Raw genomic sequence first — 23,525 nt, 5'->3', positions numbered from 1 at the left:
GAGGCACCTAATTGATGTTGATTGCTGGTTTGTTCTGTTGTTATGTCCCAACCAGTGATATAATCTAGTTTATTATAGTGGGTATACGTAGATCCTGTGGCTTTGTTATATGACATATATACATATCATGTGGACTACACCACTTTTCCCAATATGGAAAACAAGCCCTCTCTCTCACACACATTTTGTCACTGGCCAGTGTAGACTTTTAAAATTACTACAGTAATAGATGTTAATTAAGGTAGTTAAAAGGTCCAGCACCCTGTTGTAGTTTTTTTCTTCTTTTTTTTTTTAATAATACAGCCATAGGCTTGAGGGCACCAGCTGAATCAGCCTGGCTTAGTTTTTTGATTGAGTACATAGGTGGCCAAGCATCACAATATATATATTCCAGTATCTAATGGAGAGGCTTAATTTGTACAAAATAGAATCTTGTAAAATTTTAAAATTATCTGAAGCATACAAGTATTTACTATTTGAAAATATTTATTAAATATTGAACATCTTCACTCATCACTTTTACGATTCTCATGTTAACTGCACACAACCTTTCTTGAACTCGTTTCACTATAAGCTCTGTGCAGTACTGTTGTCTGTTTCTTTCCATCTGCCTGTGCGCTCATCTCAAAATGGCATCACTGGGAAACCCTTCTATTGATTCCAACTTGGAAGCTACTTAATATGCTGTGTGATATTTTACTCAATGGGATGTGGTAAACATGACTGATTGCAAAAGGATAAATACAGCATCCAAGAAAAAAGCAATACTTGCTAAAAATGACATTACAAAGACGACTATCTTGTGTACTGAAAACTATGTTAGTTTATGGCTTTTTTAGCCATTGTGTTATTTTCCATCTAATGCAATTTCCTCTTTTAAGTGATGTTTTAATTATCCTTAATACGCTCTTATTCTGAAGACAGAATATATGTGAATTACAGATGTTTGTGGGTGCATACAAATCAATCAAACCATCTATGTGTTGAATCACTGTAGAAGGAGACGCAGAGTCATACCTGTTTGGTAGCCTACTAATGCCCTGTAGCCCATTACTGTGGCACTAATGGGGTATTTTAAGTAGAGAAAAATGTCATAACGATCTGTAATTTGTTGCATGATTTAAGAAAGGCAGCCATTTACAAACAGAACATTTTATAAAATGTGTAGAGTATGAGGACATTGTCATTGCTGTGGAAGAAAATTAAATTGTAAATCTTTATGTGTATTGTCGAGTTCTCTTTGGCTTTTTTATTGTTAACCTGACTTTATTTAAAGAGCTACACTAAGTAAGGACATTGTCAAGATATATCGCTTGATATGTGCTAAAAACTCTTGACAGTTCTCAACTTTGGCCTTTAGCCATTTAGTCAGTCTGACATTTGTGCTATTTAACTACACAGAGTGCATGGAAAGCTGATGTGGATGTTGAAGAGAGGTAGGGAGGCTGAAATAGCACTGTAAAGGTGTAGTAAGCAGAAGAGGAAGTGGTAGCATTTGTAACTGTAATACTAAAGACTATAAATCACAACATCTAAAATACTGAAAAGGTAAGTAAGTAAGTGAGTAAAGCTTTATTTATATAGCACCTTTTTGACACAGAGATCCAAAGTGCTTTACAAAGAACAAATAAACATAAGGATATAACCATACCCAATCAAACAAACATAGGGAGCATGTAAATACAGACAAAGGAAGATAAAACAAGAGGGAAAGAATAAATTAAAAGAGAGATGACAGATGAGGAAACAAACAAGGGTATCTATAAAAAGGCTTGCCTGTAGAGGTGGGTTTTGAGCAGCCGCTTAAAACAGTCCACAGATTCAGTGAATCTGAATGATTGGGGAAGACTGTTCCACAATGTTGGGGCTAAAACAGCAAAGGCACGGTCACCTTTAGTTTTACAGTTAGAGCGGGGAATGGATAAAAGGCAGAGATTTGAGGAGCGAAGTGGCCGAGGAGTAGAATGAGGAACAAGGAGATCTGAAATGTAACTGGGGGCAAGGTCATGAAGTGCCTTATATGTAATCAGTAAGATCTTATAATTTCTTCTGAATTTTACCAGAAGTCAATGAAGGGATGCAAGAACAGGAGTAATGTGGGACCGATGGCTGGTTCTGGCTAAAAGTCTGTAACTGTAAACGGTTTAACAAAGCTTTACTGAGGCACGTGTAGTTGGAGTTACAGTAATCTAGATGGGAGAAAATTAAGCTGTGAATTAATTGTTCAAGATCACTGGAGACATAAGGTCTCTTATATCTTACCCTAAAATTCCACCACTCAATGCTTTACTACATCGTGTCCAAACACAGTTTGGCCCCATGATCCATGCGTCTTCTTAACCCCACTATGGTTTTTCGTAAGCAAAGCATCTTTAGAACATGTCGCCCTCCTGATGTTGTTTACTTCGGTATTTGGTCCTTAAAATTGATAGAAAACTTATGTTTCTCTGCTTAAAAACCCCTCTGACTGACTGACTTGTGGCCTGGTGCCACAATGATGATGTAGCATGATATATGATCTGGAGTGTACACATGGTATTTTATTTTGAAAACTGACTTGATTCTCAATGCCGTTTCTGTGCCTGACTTACTGCCAGTGCAATCTGCTCTGTGCTGCTTGACATGAGTAGGTTGGCTTCTGTCAAAAACAGACCAGTTGCATATTCTACAAGATAATTCTGGGACGCAACAGGCACTAATGCATCATGCCCGGTGGACTTTGGGGGTTAGTCATTGCTTTCTAAGTGTCTAATGGGGCTCCAAATAAGTAAATTAGGGGAAATGAAAATTACACTCTTCCTCTGCACAGAAATAAAACATTTTAAAATCACATTTAATCACATGCAACACACACATGTAGAAATAATATATTATTATATATATAATATATTGGCAACCCCAAAGGCAAAACAAGTTTATTTTCATGGCACTTTTAAATAAAGAAAAGTCAAACTGCTTTACACAAGAGAACAAAATGCATTATTAACATTTAAAGAAAATCAATTAAAGTTCAGTAGTTGCCCTGATTTTTCAGAATTGTCTAATATCAGTGTTTTTTTTTTCTTCTGGTTGAGCGTTGTGTACAATCAGCATTCATTTGTCACAGAGTTAGAACTTTGGATGTGTTCTTTGTATTTTGGTTTGTTCCAACCATGAAACCAACTTCATAAATTCTGCAAAATAATATAAAAATATTGTAAGAGAGAGATTCTGGTGTTTGTGGTCATTCTTGCAAGCAAAGAATAACAGGCAAATTATGTTGTGTGTAAATGTATCCCCTATCTAAAGATGCAGCAATGTCACTTTAGGCTGACAGTATAGTAGGATAGTCAACTGGCACTACAGACACTGAAACAAGTCCAGTCCAATCTAATTTTTATTACAGAAGCTATGACAGATGTACTGTAGATATTAGTGTACCAAAATGTAGAAAGGATCAGTAATTGAGGCTCAAGGCGTTGCATTGAATAATTATGTTGTAAAACAGCTTCACTTTCTTTAAATATACATGCTGGTTTAATTTCATTAGCATGTAAAACTTTCAGGGTTATTTTTTTAAATGGCTTTTCCAGCTCTGCTACTCTGTTTACACTATAAATGAAATTATTCAAAATTCCTATTATTATATATGTATTCGCTTTCCAGCTAAGCTTCGTGTCAAATTCAGCCTATTATGCATATATGGTTCACTTTAAAACAATTGCTTAGACACAGCATGCAGTCCATTAACTTGCGGTGAGCTTCCCATTAAACTTGAATAATGATGAGATGGTAACATGACAAGCACAGTTATGTAATGGCTTCTCTTCACTGTCCAACATGAAATGTCGTTACATCTTACATCACTATAAAGGCAGAAATGCCCCACTTTGAGGGAGGTAGACCACACATCTGCCAAAATCACCATACCTGAGTGAGAATAAGACACAGTCTAAATTAGTATCTGGATGTTGCATTCTATATAATTCACTCCACACTTAACCATTGTTATACGCTAGAGACATTTTACCATATTCCCTTACTGGAGGGAAAGAAAGAAGATGGAACAAAGGAGGATATTACTGCTTGACTTAAATTCGAAATGCATTTAACTTCCAGGCATTTTTGGGGATTCCCCTCGGAGTTCAAGGTAAGACAATGTCCCAAATTTAATAGATGGAAAATGGAAAAACACTTTTGTTGAGGGTGAACCATACAAGCCATGTTGTTACTTAAATCAAAAGTGTTTGTACATATTTTACAATTTGTAGAAGAGAGCAGAATGAGGAGAAAATTTAGCCGATCATGCAACAAACCAAGATATCAGATAATCAAGGAAAATAAATCAATCTGAAGATTAAGTCCTTGGTATGCCGTCTTTTGCTTTTTGTGTTATTTATTATTGAAATCAGTGTGGCTACAACAAGGGAGTTTGTCTGTAAACACAGTCAAAAAGATAAATCTTCACCAATCTTCCTTTCTTATCACCAAGGTAAGCTTAAATCAACACTTGTGTTCACAGATAATGATTTAAAGGGTCAACTGCAAAGCAGCAACCTGGTGAAGGTCAGTTTTCATGTTTAGAGTCTTTGCTTTGTGGTTTCTGTAGACAGAGGTCGTCACGACACATTGTTTTCTCAAAGGCATCCATCAAAGCCATCTCCTTTGGCATTGATTACCTTGGCTCATTAAGAAGCCCTCTGAAGACCACCATCGTTCTTCTTTTACCACACCCCCTTGCACACACTCACACACCACCTACACCACCACACATACCACCAAAATGCACACACTTCATCATGTATGTATGTAAAGTTAGCTACAGACAACAGAGGCTTCTCTGAATCTATAAACAATATTAATACATGCATGTATAAGATTGTTTGAATATATTAAATTTATAAAACAGTTATTTCTTACCACCAAGTCTAGCAATCAATAAAATCTCACCAGATAGAAATAAAGAACATTATCAGTGGCTAAACCAGGCTACACAATGACTTTATAAGCTTTACTATCCACGGTGTAGGTATACAGCAATATGGCATATGTATAACATTCAACAATAAATGTAATGACTTGATGCATCTTATCCAAAGCTTGCAAAATATATTGCAAGGGAGAAAACATAAACTCAGTAGTGTCTGATTTTTTCATCCATGCTAGGACTTCTTTTAAATCAATAGTGCCAGTGATGCCTGATTGCATTCTGTAAGAAATGCAATTGAATGGTGACTTCAATACAACTCAAATCAATGCTATTTGTCGATCCAGGAAATTACTTGTGTCGTGAAACCAGAGACCATAACAAGACAAGAATACCCTGCCAATGACATTTGTTTAAGAGGAAATTGTCTCCATTTTCAGGCCTCCTGACTGTTTGAGTGTTCAAGTTCACTTTTAAGACATTAATATTTCTGTAACATCCAAGTGAGACCCTGACTGAAAAGATTCAACAAAGAAACTTAGACAACTTTTGCACACATTAAGAGACAAAAATGAAGACACATTGGTTTATCCACTTTAGCATAGCCAGTAGATTACATCCGTATTGACTGTGACGCTAATGTGGTGACTTTCTGTAGGGAAGCACGGGTCATATTAGGTTTTGGCACAGCCAGATTAGTATGACATAGCTCAAGGAGAAAGAAATGGGACTGGTGAAGATGAGCCAGGAAAGTAGGCTCAAATGGATCAGGAAGCTGGCAGAAAGACGCGTCACAGAACATTGTCAAGGGGCAGGTATTTTTAGGTCTGGCGGCAACAGTTCACTGGCACTTTTACAAGAAGGATTGTAGGGCGACTGCAAAAGATAGGGAAACCGAGTGGAGGAGGCAAGAGAGAGAGAGAGAGAGAGAGAGAGAGAGAGAGAGAGAGAGAGAGAGAGAGAGAGAGAGAGGAAGACAGTGACAGGAGAGACAGAGCAATAATAAATTGTCATTGAGGGAACCTTTGGTGTAAGATAACCAGTGGCAGAGACATGAGCACAGCATGGGTCCCTTGGGGTCCTAACACACACTTCTTAATTTAGTGATGATGCTGGAACTCTTTTGTTTGGTAGTTTAGACCGAGCACACATATTTCCCTTGGCCACTGGTATCACTGCAATAATTTAACTCTTACATTGGCAATCACAGATGTTATTTGTTTGAAAAGTTGACACTTTTATTAATATTAGTTTATTTTATTTAAAAAAAAAACCACCCTAACTGACCTTCTCCTTTTGGGTTATGATCTCAAGAGAAGATTGAATGACTGTACAGCCATAAAAAAGAAAAGAAAAAACTCAAGGACGAAACTGACTTTGAGAAGAAGTGGCATAAATAATGAGATCCCATGCCTCCCTTGAAATAAAACATACATTGAAGAGGAGGGCCAAGGTTTTGGTGCAAATAAAAAACATAAATAGGAAAGCAAGTTCGCTTGAGCAAAAAAATCAAGGCAGAAAGAAAATCCTTGTCAGAAAGAAGAAGAAGCTTGCCAAGTCTCCCAAAACCAGTGTCCTGTCCTAAAACAGCTTCCAAGATTCTAACAACAATCACAATGGTGTCACACAAGCATCTGTAATGATTTAAAAGGTGTTAGAGCTACTGTACATATTAGCAAAATAAGATGTTAACCATCCAGCCATCTGTTTTCTTTCTTTTGTTTTACACAGGGCTAGATTGGAAAATGTTGTCTTTAATTTATTTCTAAACCTCAGCATATAGGTTATATATATATATATATATATATATATATATATATATATATATCCTACACTGTTTATACTGTTATATATATGAATACTTGCTCAAAGTTAAAAAGACTAGACATTCAAATCCAAATAATTATCATCAGTGCTGCTGGGGAAGCTTGACTGAGCAGCAAATATAATGCTTGGTCACTTCTGTCAGCTAGAAACTATCATCTAATTGGAAGCACTCAAGTAACCAGTCAGCCATAGTCTCTCAGGTGTGTCATGACACAAGTATACATACAGTAGAAAGTTTTTCCAATTTGCTAATTATTGTATTCCTCCTCATCTAATGTCCTCTAGCATGTAACCCACAAATCAATCGAGGTCTGCGGTAACTTTGAATATTCTGAAAACATGTGAGGTGCCATTTGGCTAAAAAAATAACCAGAAGCAGAATGTATTGATACAAAATATAAATGAATATATGCAATTTATGAATGAATATGAAACTTTGGCATTGCAAGATTAAGAAATAGTATGTCAGTGTGGTAAATCAACAAAATAATTTTTGGTCATTCAAATCTCCCTTTTCATCTCTGCATGTCTTTCTAAAATTCTAAAACCCTCCTTTTTTAAATCCATTATCAGTTTAATTTGATTAATCTCCAAAGCTCTTCACATTCAGGGAAAACATTCAATGTGTTAAAAGGACTTTTAGATTCTGACTTTGTTCCTTTAGTTAGCATTTCCTGGATTCTGAGAATGTATTATCAAATTGGCCCATTTATTACACTATTTCTGTTAGATATTGGACCTCAATCTTTCACATAAATAGACAGTAAATATATTATTGTCATTTTAAAGGAAATATAGTGTGTGTATTTGCATCCACTCATGATCCATCTATTTTGAGAAACTAACCTTTGTCACAGCATTGTCAGTCTTGATTGCCAAGGGCACAGAACACTAGGGAGAAGCATGGCAGCACTGTCCCTCCTGAGGTTGACCGGTGTCAAAAGTTTCAATGCACACCAGGAGATATTACCAGGTTGGCAGTTCCTTGTTTCCATGGACAGTAATAGTGAGGGAGAAATCAATTTCTTCCACCTCTGCCATCTAAATGTGGCAGGAACAGCTATGATAGTTTTAAGGAGGCAGCTGGCAAGCTGCGGGTTAGTGCTTCTGCTCATTAAATTGACCCTCATGCCATATTGAAGTTGCTGTTACAAACTGAGATTATGTGAGATAGGCTGATTAGTCTTCACGTCCTTCTCAACTTCTCAACTTCCACCTTCCCGCCATTATTATTTTCAGTTGCACTACAAGTTAGCAGTTAGGTTTCAACAACCATCAGCTCTCAACAACCATTAGCTTGACTGAAAATCTTTGCCCTACAGGAGTTATTTCCAATGTGTCAAGGGGAGACTCATCATTTTGAATTTGAGAAAGTGTAATTTAACATTTTTCTGTAAAGACTTGTCCATATTTGTCCATATTGTTTATCTTTTCTGGTAATATGGTAGATTTGATATTGCACATAAATTAATCTAATTAAATGTCCTTACTTTTTATAATGGAGAATAAAACTAGTATTTTTAGGACTTTTTACAAAAAGAAGCCCAAATTTGTAAAACCTGTCCAAAACAGTTTTTATTCACCTAATAAATAAAACGTTGCCCAATTAACACAGTTTAAAAAGGTTGGTTTTCATGAGATTTATGAAAATTGCTTTTACACTTCTTCTGTGGTTGTAGGCAATTTGTGTCTACTACTTTTCCCCATCCTTCCACCTCCAAACACTCCTTAAAATTATGACTATTGTCTTGAGATGAATTAGAATCATAATCCAAACCTGATCACTTCCATCTACTGGTTTTGAGAATTCTAGAATAATATGAGCAATATGAGTCCAATATGAGATGATGAAATTGACGTTGAAATATCAAACAAAAAAATAACCATACAGTAATGATCCTCCCTAAACCATCTTGGCATGAATTGTACAGTCTCTTTGAAAACCTGGAACCATTTGTTAAACCCAAGTTTACTCATGATTTGAAGTCTCTTCTTTTTACTAAATTAATCCTGCTTCCACTGTGGCAACTAAAAATGTCTAAGAAATTCCCAGATTCCATCTTTACAACCTAAAATATGCATAAACCAGTTAAAAGGCATGGGAAACTTTGAGGACAGGCTTCAGTCTCTAGCAATGTGCGATGCTTCATGCTCATTATGTATCTCAAACAATGCCCAAGGGTCTCATTTTGACCAATGTTGATGTGAACATGGCCCCGAAATGCATTGTGCGCATGCACAGACACACACTCACACCCAATGTTTTGCATCCATTCCTTGATGGTAATCTCACTTGAGGATTATACATTCTGAGAACAGTGATTCCCAGATGTCAGAGCTAGTGCTTATTTTCATGTTTCAGTGCAGAAGCCAGCAGTCTTGGGAACACATAGTCATTAACATACCGCTCTGTTACAATTCAATGTTTCCACTCATTCCCTATCTCCCCACATCCACAAGTTTTTTCTGCCTTCTCACTTCTCTCACCCCATCTACTGTGTCTTTCTGTCCTGGGTAAGAATACAATACAGACATTTCTTTCTACATTCAGCAAGTCTTAAAACCTGCAGGTATACGAAAGTTTAACAAGGTTTGTTTTCTTTATTAAACTATTTTATGGCTTACACTGAAATTATAGGAACCAACATACAAGGCTATGTGTTTACCTAGGGATTTGTGTGAGATTGCATTTTATCTAAACACTCATGGACTAAATGCACTCTGTCACCACATATTAGTAATAGCTTCTCTTCCAGTGGGGTTGTCTTTTTGTAGCCAACTTTTTAATACTTGATTAGCCGATTTAGTTTCCATTCATGACAGTAGAGGTAGCCAATGCCCTCTGTTCTAAAGAAGAATTATTCAGTAATAAACCAAAGCTTGGAATAAAAAACACTTGAATGTTCTCACTTCCTTTATCGCACACACACACACACACACACACACACACACACACACACACACACACACACACACACACACACACAAACCTTACTAATTTCATCCACAATTATCAGAAATCCACTCCAAGCTGTACCTCTGGAGTATATCTCCCTAATTAATGACTTAATTAAAAACACTTGTGGGATTATGAAAGGGGTCATATTTGTCCCTATTCAATCAAACACGGGTGCCTCGGAGAGCAGTTTAAGTGATATAATGTAGAACTTCAAAGCCACACATTCAGTCAATTGAGCATAATGTCATATGTTGTTTTTTGTTTGTTTGGTTTTTTTTTTTGTTATCACATATGCTAGTTTAAGCGGTTATTTGAAGACCTGGTTCACAATATTTTGCGACTGATAACGTAAAAGGAATTGCTGAGTGCACATATATGTAGTATGCATGTGCAGTATGGCATGTGAGTGTGTTTCAGAGGACTTCACCGTATCAGTTCAGTCACCGTATGTGTGAGTGTGAGGATCACTGACAGTACTCAAAGTCAGATTAAGTGTCTTGCTGCTGAAGAGACTCCAAGATCGTTCATGTCTCATGGGATAGCTGAAGGGAAAATAACTTTTCTACATCTGAAGCAAGACAAGTCACTTTGTTTTTATCTGTTCAATGTCGTTGCCCCAGCCTCTCATTGGCTAATCAATGAAACCCAAGAGGGCTCATCAGGCACCAAGGAATGTCAGCCAAAAGCCTTTGATCCGCTGACCTTCATCCTCTGTGCTCCAGCAAAAATACCATAGAGAGTGATCCATGTTTGCATGCTTTTAATGGGCCTCAGAGGGCCTTGTTGACAGTCCTTTGGTTTCCAGAGGGTCAGTTCTGTAACTGTACAGCAAAGCCTTGAAAACCTTTGGAAATTTGCCACTGACGTCTCCCCAAAGACTTATGCACCATCGTACACATGACAGTAAACTAAGAGGCTTATTAGTAATACATGATTAAGTGATTACTTGTTAATCAGTACAGTAAAAATACTGATTATGCTGGAAATGGAGCATGGGTTAAATATGGAAACATCTAACTTTAATTCCTTCAAGTGAAGCACCAAGCAGCTAAGACATTTCAGTAACCTTTGCAGAGAGAGATGTAAAGAAACACACAACAGTTGTTTTTTTTTTAAACGACTAGACAAAATTAAGAGATTAATCTCAACATGATGATGGCAAAACATGTTTGTTGACTGCACGCCCTGTCTGTGTGTGTGTGTGTGTGTGTGTGTGTGTGTGTGTGTGCGCTCAGATGTTGTAATGGCATTCTAGCTGGGACTGAGAAACTGATTCGGCTCTCTGAAGCAACCATTTATCTTAATCTGGGGTGACCTAAATCCTCGACATCTGCTGTACAGTCTTTCCCTTTAAAACAGAATTTCAGACTCCATCCTCCCATGTACCATCCTTCTCTTAACCATAATTGATGACTGTAACCTTTTAATGGTCCACCATATTCATTCACAGCAAAAGCACCCTCCATGTTGTCCATGAACAAGTACAAAAAAGTGGCATTGCCACTGCATGAAAGGGAAGAGAAGACAAGGAGACAAGGTTTATTCAAGCATGTTACAAAAGGGCAATCTATAATCAGAGTGTGAGTCTGACATCCTGACATCATGGGCAAATCTGGTGGATAAATCAGGAAAATGAGGGCAGTAGCTACATTTCATGCATAGATTTGTGAATTGTGAATGTAATGTCAGAAGAAAATGTTGCAAAAAGTATAACACTGAACTGATGAGGAGCTCTACTTGGTAACAGCTTTAATGTTGTTACACAGAAAAAATATATATTTTTACTAATTTTCTTGTTTTGTTTTGTTGTGTTTTACTTTATCCATCACCTTGCAAGTCATCAAATGTCCCCGGTAAATGTTATACATTCAATAATGTATTTTAGATTATTACTATTATTGTATTTAAGACACAGTTCTTACATTCTATGGGTAAGTTAGAAAGAGATAAGAAAACATTACTATAGCAAAAATGATTGAATCAATTATTATCCATGCTAACTTATTTATATACATCTATACTGTCCTTAATTAACTGAGTCATCAGTATTGCAGAGTTCAAGAGTGGATTAGAGCATATAAAACGCAATAAAAAATGAATGAATAAGTCATTCATTGAGGTTAGGGGTTAGATAATGCATGGGTTTCCAGCATGGCTTTTAAAGGCATACTATGCAGTTTTCCGGTTTTGTCAAACAGCTACCCCTAGAGTCGCTGCGGAGTACTTGTATTTAACGTTAACTGTCGTAAATACCACTCACCAGAGCCGTCTCTATATACGGCTCTGTGTCTCTGCACTCACGACCTGATCCCCCCCCCCCGATCCCCTCCCCCCGTATACCGGTACATGCTCAGTAGGATGGAAGCGTTGGACATCGAACAGGCAAAGATAGACTCCAAAGATGTCTACTGACCAGGTAACGTCTGAGTGAATGCCTGCTAGTGTCTTCCATTGAGGCTGCTTCTTATGTCGCTGATGTATGTGACGTCACGCCGTAAAGCAATTTGTGATTCTCGCGAGATTTGGCGGGACGCCACCTTTCAGACTTGGATTGCTGGTTCTGCCAACAGCGTCCCTCTCCTGCTTTGCTATCGGTATGATTTGCTATACTATGAGTTTGTTAACCATCGAAATGACTTTGACGCTGTTATATTAAGGTAAAAATCTTGCATAGTGTGCCTTTAATAAAAGTAATATTGTTTAATACAGTTAATCAACATTACAATGATAACTATATCAAATCCAGTGCTAAGTAATTATTAAGGTACTACAACATGTTGAACAACAACACAGAAAGGAAGTAGAAAAGAAAAAAAGAAGGCCTGTTAAGTCCTATTGTACGAATGCATTGTAGAGTATGGTTATCAATCATTAACACTGGGGAAACTGCTGAAACCTTATCTCAAGTATACTGCAGTATGTAACTGAACTATTTCCGTCAAACGGGTGATGTTTTAACCGTTGATGAAGGCTAAGTCAACCCCAGTGGCTCTTTTATTCTATAATTTAGAGTAGTGGATCAAAAATTCGGCTTATCAGATGCTAAAACACTGCACAGTGGTTTATAATACTCTGAGAAGGGATTTTTGGAAAGTTTGGATCTTAGTAGAAATACATAATTCACATTTCAAAGTAATCCACCAGGAATGTGTGCTTGTGTGGATGACTGATTTGGTCAATTCAGCATCTTATCTGATGACATCACATTGCAGTCAAGCCAAAGTTGAGCCAGGTTCAACTTTTTGGACCTATGTTGACCCCCCTACTGCCTCGCTAGATTGGCCTCATTCAAATTAAAGAAAGCCCTGTGTTCTTTTTGTGCAGGGATAAAGTTGGTCTGACCGCAACCTTAGAGGTGGCTGGAATTATGTTAAGTGGAGAGCAAGGGAGAAAACGTGAGCAATACATCTCTTGCATAACCATTGTCCCTATGAATGAGAAGGTCTATAATGTGGAATCACTGTGAGTGCAAGCTAGACATAATTTGGATGGAAACCCAGCGTGATTTCTGCACCATAGCATGAACATGACAAAGAGGATGTTCAAACTCAGATTGTCACATCTCCAGCCAGACTCGTCAAGAGAGCAGGCAGAAATTCTCTGTTTTAATCTGAGACAAATGTGTGGAAATGTGTTGGCAAAGAGGAAGAAAGAGCAGATATAATTATGTTATAAGGGAGGGGGGCAGTGGAATAGAAAAGGAGGGTAGAGGAAGGTGTTCACATTTCAGTTTCAGCTCCAGTGAGGCTCAGGCAGGTTTGGCTGCAGCACAGATAGTGCTTATCACCTCGTGCATGGAGAGCTCCACAGTTTGGTTGCCTGAGGAAACATCCTGGGTATGGAGGGACAGGATAGGCCCAAAAAGCTGAAGCTTCACACATTTTCACTATGTGAAGACTCACCATTTAAAAGAGGGCCATGCACAATTGTAATAGCATGCAGAGTTGACTTTTTTTTGTCTGATTTCTAAAACTTGCAAACAGTGAGAAAGTAAATAAATACGAAAAGCCTAGCATCCAACCACTCAACTCCCACATTAATCACATGTTTTTTTTAGCATTTAATTTATACAGAACTTTATAATCACATCAAAAGTAATCCCATTCTGTTAGACTTAAATGTGAAAAGATCATTGCATGTATTGATTTTCCACTCTGCTTTAAGTTTTGTTTTTGCCTCTTCACTGCCGGCAGAAGTAACAGTGTGCAGTAATGGAAAAAGCGATTATAGTCCCCATTAAACACAATAATTAGCTGCATGATAGTCATATTAGGAAAACTGCAATGCACGTGCTGTTCAACATGATGGATTGCATTATTTAAGGCAGCAATATGTTTATGTAGGCTAGCAGTTTTAATGAAAGGCTCTGACTTCTGGGAGGTAAGGCAGAACTATTTTTTCACTCCGAAAAATATATTGGTACATTTAGTCATATCAGTGAATGATTACAGGGTGAAACTAAAAAAAAAAAAAAAAAAAAAAAAAACGCCTGGCATCGTATGGCTGCGGAAACATATTTAACATGCATTAAAATGTAGAAACAAGTGAACTCATCATGGTCTCACACTGCATTGTGATGGATGAATGCGTGTGTGTGTGTGTGTGTGTGTGTGTGTGTGTATCTGCCACCAAATCTGGCAACCCATGTCTGTAAAAACCAAATAAGTGTTAATAATTAGTGCAGTAAGGTGAAATGCTTTACAAGTAAATAAAGTGATTATTTTAGTGATGTTATCCCCAATAGACTGAACACTCCAACAAAAAAATCACACATACAAACACATTACAAGGTACAGACAAAAATACACAAATAACTTGGGGGTAGGCCAGGCCAATTGGTACTGCAGCACTAAGAAAAGTGCAAAAACAGCTGGTTTCAAAATAACAGTCCTTCTGTCTTAGTGTGTAGGTGCTGTGATGAAAGAGGTCCTCATCCTGATAGCACTCAGCCTTCTTCTAGATGTTAGAGAGGCCAGAATATGTAAGATTTGGTGGGAGATGGCAACCAGTTTGTTACAATCCAGCTCATAAAGAGAAAGGGAAGCAAAGATATTTATTACAAGGAGGTCAGAATTCTTAATAACAAAATTAGGTGAGGCAAAACTACAAAAGAAAGGAACTAGTGGATGCTTCTCAAATCAAACTCTTAAATATGACTAAAAGAGGACTGCAGGAGCCACAAATAACTTAAATATACATACAACTTAACAAAAGAAGGGAAAAAATGCTTCACTAACTCTATGTACTAAAACCAAAAACAGTTGAAACAGCACCCCAAAACCTAGTGTTACTGAACGAAGGAATTCTGAGTGTGTAAGATTTATTTTAAAAACCTAACCTGGCTTAGTCCCCAAGGTCTCAATTCTAGTTTTGCAAGGTAATACAAGATTAGCAGTTAACAGTCTCACAATAACAAAAGGCACATTGGCAAGCTGCAAAATACCAGTTGCCCTGAATGTCAGGCTGGCCAGGCTTTTATAGCTTCAGTCCCCAGATTGCTTTCCTTGGATTGGAGAGCTAGAGTGGGTACCACTCCAATCAGGTTCTCTGGCTAATCTGGGAGGAGGTAGAAAAGGTGAGGATATGCCACACATCTCCAGCTGGAGCCAATGGCATCACCCATCTACTCAGCATACACAAAAACACTGCAAGAAAGGTTAAACACATGGGTGGCCGTAGTCATTTTTATGGCTGGGTACAGCCTACTCTAATGGTATCCTGTCCTCAACACATGTACCCTCATCTACAACACAGGGTACGTGCAACACAATATGTACTGCATGCAGAACAAACAAGACAAGCCTAGTTCAGTCAGACCACAGATAAAGCCTGCAGGGAACATTGTCAAAAACTGAAACCTTTGGCCCGTGAATTTCTGTCCGTAAATGGCACTGGACCCTGTTTTCAGAGAATTCCAAAGGATCATTTTCAGGAAGGCAGTTAGATGTAGGAGAACAAGGTGCTGGACAATGCACAGTTGTTGAAGAATAAAAATGTGGCTTGTAGACTGCACGAGGCATTTCATAGGATGAGGCTTTTTTCTGTCCAGGAACAAACAATGAATCGGACAATGTGCTCTCTAAATTAAAACACTTCAACAGAAACACACATTCAGACAGAATTTACAGTTTAACCACATCCTGTATCCCATTAAGATATAACAAACAACCTAACCTGAAGGATTTTAATTTTTTTTTTACATAAAATCACAAATAATCCACACTACTACTATCTCTATACCTGCAGCGACTAAACTTGGACAAAGCATTCACTTTGGAATATAAAAGTAGATTAGAGATTTATACCCTGTCTCAGTTACAGTCCCAGTAGGTAAAGAGCAGCAGAGAAAAAGAAAGGACAAACACATTATAAAGAGCCATTACTAAAATTCTTAAGAAGTGTCCGCCCACCATCAAATAGCACCCACCTGCCACCAACTACTCTTCTACAAGTCGTGAGTAGCATCAACTCAGTGTCTTTTGGGTCATGTTGTCTCTCAACTCCAACATAAGAAAGTGCAAACCAGTGCTGAACGGCACACTGCAAATAGTCAATCTCACAGCCATCGTCCTCTTTACTTTGTCCATGCTGTTTCAATTTTTTTTAAAAAGTACAATCAATTCGAGAATCTGAATCTTATGAATTGAAAAGGTCCTTGAAATTGCACAATGATAACAACACCCAAAAACAAAATCTGTCAATATAGGCAGTTTCCGCAGAGACAAATTCACCAAAAAGAAAAAAAGCATGAAATTCTTACATGCAAACTCACAATAAATTAGGACACATGTGCTCTCATCATGAGAGGAGGCATTTTGATTTTCACTACTAATATTTTATCAGTAGATTCAGTCAATAGATTAAGAGATGACTTAATCTATTAAAGCTTTTGATGAGTCAAAGTGACATCCAAAATGGCCAGAAGAGGCCCACACCACCAACATACACCAATCAACCATAACATTATGACCCCTGACTGGTGAAATGAATAAGACTGATTGACAAGGCCACTGTCGAAAGCAAAAACTTTGTCCTCAAGTTGATGTTTTAGAAGCAGAAAAAAAGGGGCAAGTGTAACATTATGACCACCAGGGTGCCCAGGTGGTCATAATGTTATGGCTGATCGGTGTATCTTCATAGACATCACCCCAGGAGATTCAATACGAGAATAGCAACAGTGCATTTCTATCACTAGAGGTGTAAATGAGCCAGACCCAATGGAGCATGATCACTCATGTTATGGTATAACGGATTGCATTATAAAGCTCTGTCAAGCAGAATCTTCCTGTCTCCTTATCTTGACAGTGAAAATGGTGAGTAAAATTTTATCATAGCTCATATGATTGATGGCAAAAAAATAAAAAAAAATGCTTTCCAGTTTCTGACATTTCAGAAGAAAATTAAATCTAGATACATGATGAAAAAACAAATGGAAAAAGAAAAAGAAGAATAAGTATGGAGGACAATAAACACTGTGCTAATATGCATTGCATATTTAGGCACAGTGAATTATTTTAAATATATTAGTATTGTCAATTTTGTCCATATAAATGTTGAATATGTTAATCTATGTATAAATAACATATTCTGTCCTCATAAACTAAAATAAAAAAAAAAAAAGAAATGCATAATTTAATCATTGCATGTCTTTTCAGGGGTTTATTGAAGGATGATATGAGCAGATTATTGATTTTCTCTTTGCCACAAAGAGCAGCACCATATATCTGTTGTGTTTGTGTTTTCTCAGTGTGGATGGCAGCCTTCAACAAGGTTCACACATGCATGTAAGCATGGACACAAATACATACATGTGACAGAGGCTCAGCAAAACAATTAAACAAGTCTCTAGGCAGCAGATGGGCCTTTGCAAGACAGGTGTGACAAGGAGAGAATGAGATTAATTCTTATTAGATGGTTTCAAACTAAGCTCCCACTCAGCAGAAGCGGATCAGACACAGAGAAAGCAAAAGAGCCACATGAATGTCTGTACTGAATTGTCTTCAGAAATAGAAATTACAGTTTTACTTCCATTTAAATGACTGTTTACCTTTCTACTCTGTTTGCATTGGCATTCAATAGAAAATACCAATGCTCTCTGTATTATTATAGATCCAACACTTTATTACTGCCAATTGCATCAAAGAAAATTGAATCACAATCATATTTTTTCACCTGAGCAGTCTCCAAGACGGCATTCTCTTTCAATAACCCTTAAAAATTGATTTGTATATTCTTGTAATTGATTACTGCAGATCTGTACTCTACCTTCTGGCTGCTATAACCCTCACACTCACTAATAACCATACACATAAACCAGAGAACACATTTCTCACAATCCCAGTTTAAGTCTGTTTTTTTTGGCTCACTGTAAATGCCCCAACTAAACCTCTGACATAGAAAGCATCGCTTGGCATTGCTCCATAGTGACTCATTGGTTTACTTACTCCCTATAAACCTCATCTTACATAAGTCAATGAACAACACATCAGTTCCACCCAACTTAAAAACTGCACAAGATGCACATTATAATAAAAAAAGTATGTGTAGGCACAATCACAGATACAATCATATGGGAGTCTCAGGGTTATAGAAGAGGTTGTATAATTCATCAGCAGTGGTTGCTCAGGAGAAACTCCTCTCTGTGTAAATAAAGGTTAATAAGAGGGGCTGTCTTCATAGATTGTTATGGAATACAAGTAAATCCTCTTTGAGACCATGGCTTGTGGTTTTTACTCTCTACCAGGTTCACATTACAAATCAATATGTTTTGACACTCAAGTGAAGCAATATAAGATCTGCCTCCATGCATTACTGTGATCCTCATCCGTTAGCCAACCAGCCATTCGGCATGATACTGAGTTATTAGTTTAATATAAACTTTAGAAAATGCCTGTCTGTGCATTCACAAAAACATTGTTAAAGATAAAACAAATAAAGACTGATTTGTCTTTTTTTATATTTATCATATGCTGCAATATGCTCCATATGCCACCATAAGGAATATTGTAAATGCAATCCTTCAACATAATTCTTTAACAGAAAGTATATATATATAATTTTTTTTTATCTTTATGCTCTTCTTACTCTAGTATATATCAACCACATTGATGTGATTTTGTGGATGTACATCAAAAGTAATGCAATATAATGCTGTCATCCGGACTGTAGTCAGCTCTGCCATTTAAGATGTGATAAATTAACACAGTCTAGACTCTGCCTGCTTGATCCAAGATAGTAAATTAGCGTCTACCGACCTATTTTTAATCAATTGATGAGATAGTGACATTCTCACCTCCAGGCCTTCAGTGTTTCTAAAACATTAGCTGTTAAATAAAATAATAAAAAAATAATATTACCAAGTCTGTTAACAACTACAACCTTTTTGTTCACACCAGAGTCTATTAACACTTGGTGTGTGTGTTAATTCCATTTGTTGTATCCCTCTCTCTTGTTTCTCTCTCCAGCACATCATTATGTTCTATGATTTTGCTCAAAAGTTACAGTTATGGAACAATCATTGGAGGAATATTTTTCTCATAAAATATTATAAAAAGCATGCAATGTATCATGGTTGCACAAATGGACTACCAAAAGAATGTTCCAATATTTAGTTTGTTTTGTTCATAGCCAATATTTTGTGACAGTGTTTGTTTTTGGGTGCGCTACCACAAAATAGTGCGTGCGTGTCATTTCAAAAGCCATTTCCTTTTCATCTGGGGTTAGAGCTTTCTTATTTTCCTCATTACTTCCCAAGGAAATGTAGGGGAAAATTTGCATACTGGTGAAATTGAAAACAACATTGAGGAACCAATATGCCAGCTCACTCAGAGAGAGGCTTTGATCGCTCTCTAAATGAGGGTGGGATTGTCGGGCCCTTCATTGTGAGTGATTGTGTTCTAAGCAAAAAGGTGTGATCTGCTCATTGTTTTACTTTATAATGAAACCTAAACTGTTGCAGATAGCAGTATTCTTCTTTGTATTCCTCTTCAGCTAGCTATCTGTATTTTATAATGTATCATTTATCTTTCTCCATAGAGACCACTGCATCTAACTGCAGTTGTTTTGTGTATTATTCTAAGCAAAGTAATGATGAACAGCTCGAACAAAATCTCAACTGAAGTAGCATTCAGTCAAATTTCATATTTCTAGCACATGATTAAACTTTTTATTCAGCTTGGTGGTTTTCTATGTTGTATTCACTGGAGCAAAACAGCTGATATTGACTAATGTTTGATGTAGACTGAACAATGGTTTATTAAAACTTGATGTCAAATATTGTTTCATATTTGAGTGTTATTTCAGCTGCAGTGGTGAAAGAAGTATTCAAGTCCTTTACTTAGATAACAGTAGAAATGATAATAAGAATAATCAAACACTGCCTATTACAACTAAAAGCTAGCAAAATCCCTGAAAATTAAAAGTACTCAATGGCCTCTTCCAGGGATTGATTTTATTGAATATATTGTGTTACTGTTGAATATGCATTGAACTTTTAATTTTACAGTTAGTCAAAGTAGAAATAACTTTAACCATTTCATATACTGTTGTTCATTTTATTTGTAAAAAAATGCATCACGTTTTGGAACATGATCTGATATAGGCTAAATTGTATCTCAATCTACAAAGTAACGGCTGTTGATGTCAAATAACTGTAAAGAAAAAAAATATTCCTGCTGAAATGTAAGGCTATAGAAGTATTAAATAGTATGAAAATACTCAAGTAAAGCATGGATACCTCAGAATTAAATGCTGTACTCCAACCACTGGTTAGCTGTTAGATGAGGTTCAGAAATGTAAGATCTTAAAGATTCTACATTTATAAAATGGAAAGTAACCAATAACAGCACAAATAAATGATTTGAATCACTTTAAAACATAACTTTGCAAAAGCATGTATTGAAGGGAATGAGTTATCTAATTTGAATGAAATTGATTAAAATGTGTTTTAACACCAACTATCACAGCTCAGTTCTTGTGTTGCACAAAATGTGCTGAAAAATAAAAACAAAAACAAAGGTTCAGTAATATCTCACTGAATTTCACAGTGACTAATAATTCTCATTACCCTCCCTCATACCTGTATGTATACATTCCTCTTGTACATTTGTATCTAATGTCAATCTTGCTGATCAAGTGAAAAACAACAGAGTTGCCTTGAGGCCACTACCTACTTTGTGTCAGTTTGATTTATTGTTCAGGGTTTGATTCAGAGTGTGTCATCCAGCCAAAACCTATGCTAATATACCTTATCCATGACTGAAATTATTTGTTTATATTCACCATAATAACTGCATGTATGTTAATCTAATTTATAAGGTTACAGTGTACAACCAAGGAACACTGTGCAATTTTACTCTGACATCATTTGAATATTCCCCAAACAGAGGCAGATGTAAAATATCTACTTCCTGAAATAATCATTTTTACATGCTCTGCTGCTGTACCTCCAGGAGATTGTATCTGGCTGCTCTGTCTTCATCTGCCCTGCTGAACTAATTGTTGATGCTTTGGAAATAAAAAACCTATATTGCCCATGATAATTCCTATAGGGAGTGTCAGAATGTATTGTTGACATCAACAATACATTCCAGAAATTGAAATATCTGTTATGGGTTAATACATGAATTGGTGTTCCAGTAACAATGATGGAATACAGAAAAGTATAGCTCTCTATAATCATACCCCAAATATTGTTTTAATAAAAGGAAGGTAGGAAAAAGGGTCTGCAGTTGATTGTTTAAGTGAAATATAAGTTGTTAGCCACATTTTTGTGTGTTCCAGTAATAAATCAGAGAATGGCACATTTCTGTTCACTAACTGGGTGCCACCCTGTCATTCTAGCAGACTGATTGGTACTGTCAACCAGTCATGACTTTCAGTCATTAATAATAATTTCAATATATAAATGAATACTTACACCTACACCTAGTGACAGACTGAGCATTTCACTGACATTTTAAGCCATAGACATAGTTATTATGGATATGCTGCCTTAGAAAAAATCACATCTTTTTAGAAGTGACTTGAAAAATTTAAGATGACTGCAGTGGCTCTGTCAGCAATGGAAGTGCCTGTGTCAGTATTGCTGTAATACAATAACAGTGAGACATGATCGCTGTCATTTTAGTGAGTAGGAACCACAACTTGTTTGTTCTTTATTTGTCTTTGTTAGAGCCATAACGTGAGGCATTTAAAGAAAATCTTTCGTAATGTAACAGAGTCAATTATACAGCAGTAATATTTGTAACAGAGTCAAATATGCAGCAGTAATATGTAGTATTATAATTACACAAAATCTGTTTTAATAGTTATAACCTGACATGTCCGGCCTCCTGAGTCAATATGTGGAACGTTTGATATGTCAGATTTCTGTACCCCGACGTTCACTTTCGTGGGTCCCCCCTATAAATGTGTCTCACACTTTTGCCTCTTCCCTTTTGCTGTTGTACTCCTTTGGGAGAGGTGAGCGACACTGTGGTCACAGAAATTTCCGTGTTTTAGCCTCTGTTAAACTACATTTATAAGTTTACCTGCTAGCTTAAACTTATTGTGTAGTACGCTAACATATTTCTGTCATTTAATTTGTGTAGGAGCTCACGTTAATAACAATTGACCGGAGGATATTGTTGTTATTTACACCTTTGTCAGGTATGTTTTCTGTGTTTTAATGTATTGAATGCAACATGCCCTTTTGCTGTTGTACTCCTTGGGAGAGGAGCTCACGTTAATAACAATTGACCGGAGGATATTGTTGTTATTTACACCTTTGTCAGAATAAACGGAGATCGCCTCCAAAGATATCCTGGTCTGGGCCTCTTCATCAAAACACAACGCAGACAACGCCAGAAACTAACCGGTTACAGTAACAGCATTTTCATTTCACTGGAATGTGGAGCAGTTGTTACAATTCTACTTTTGGTAAAACCTACATGCTTGTCAGTTTAAATGTACCTGGACAAGTACAAAACTCAATGAAACATGTTATAGCCAGCAGGCATCCGTGCTACTGCAAATTATTTACTTATTATTATTATTTATTATTTAAGTTTTTTTCTTTGAAAATCTATCCAGTTGGGGAGCCCACGTAGCTCAGCTGGTAGAGCTAGAGCCCCATGTACCAAGGCTGAGTCCTTGTTGCAGTGGACCAGGGCAGCCCTTTGCCTTGTGTCATCCACTCTCTCTCCCCCCCTTTCCTGTCACTCTTCAGCTGTCACTATCCATTAAAGGCAATAACCTATAAGTTTAACCTATAATAATAATAATAATAATAATAATAATAATAATAATAATAATACAGAAGGCATACTCACAATTTCAATATAATACCATCACTTCACATTTTATCAAAGTATAAAGTAAAGTATATCCTTGACGATTACATGTTGATCACTTGTTTGAAGAGTAGAGTCCAAGAACATAAATGTTCAGAAACCATCAATGCTGGGCCAACTGACTGATCGACAGACAGACCAATAATTCCAACACTAGAGCCATGCTGCTAAAATTGTTAAAAATATACAATGCAAAGAAACCAGCAACCATGAACCAGCAAGACGTTGTTCACCTACTTGTGAAATTTTAAATTAATTATAGTCATGAACATGTGAAAATTAATTAGTTTTTGAAAAACAATGTCTTGTTTTGGGGAACCAGTGTTTGGCAGAATATATGAACTTATAAATGAAAAGTAAAAACACACCAACTAAATATACAGAAATATGTTATAACGTTGGAAGGATTGCAAAGGAATGCAACTATTTATCTTGAGGTATAAGTGTGGCTGGCTGGATTAGAATGTTTTTAAACATATGATTGGGTTAAGCAAGTACTTGT

The sequence above is a fragment of the Dicentrarchus labrax genome, unplaced genomic scaffold (assembly GCF_905237075.1).
Source record: "Dicentrarchus labrax unplaced genomic scaffold, dlabrax2021, whole genome shotgun sequence".
Taxonomy (NCBI): domain Eukaryota; kingdom Metazoa; phylum Chordata; class Actinopteri; family Moronidae; genus Dicentrarchus; species Dicentrarchus labrax.
The sequence above is the reverse complement of the archived record's forward strand: the minus strand, read 5'-3'. Positions refer to the sequence as shown.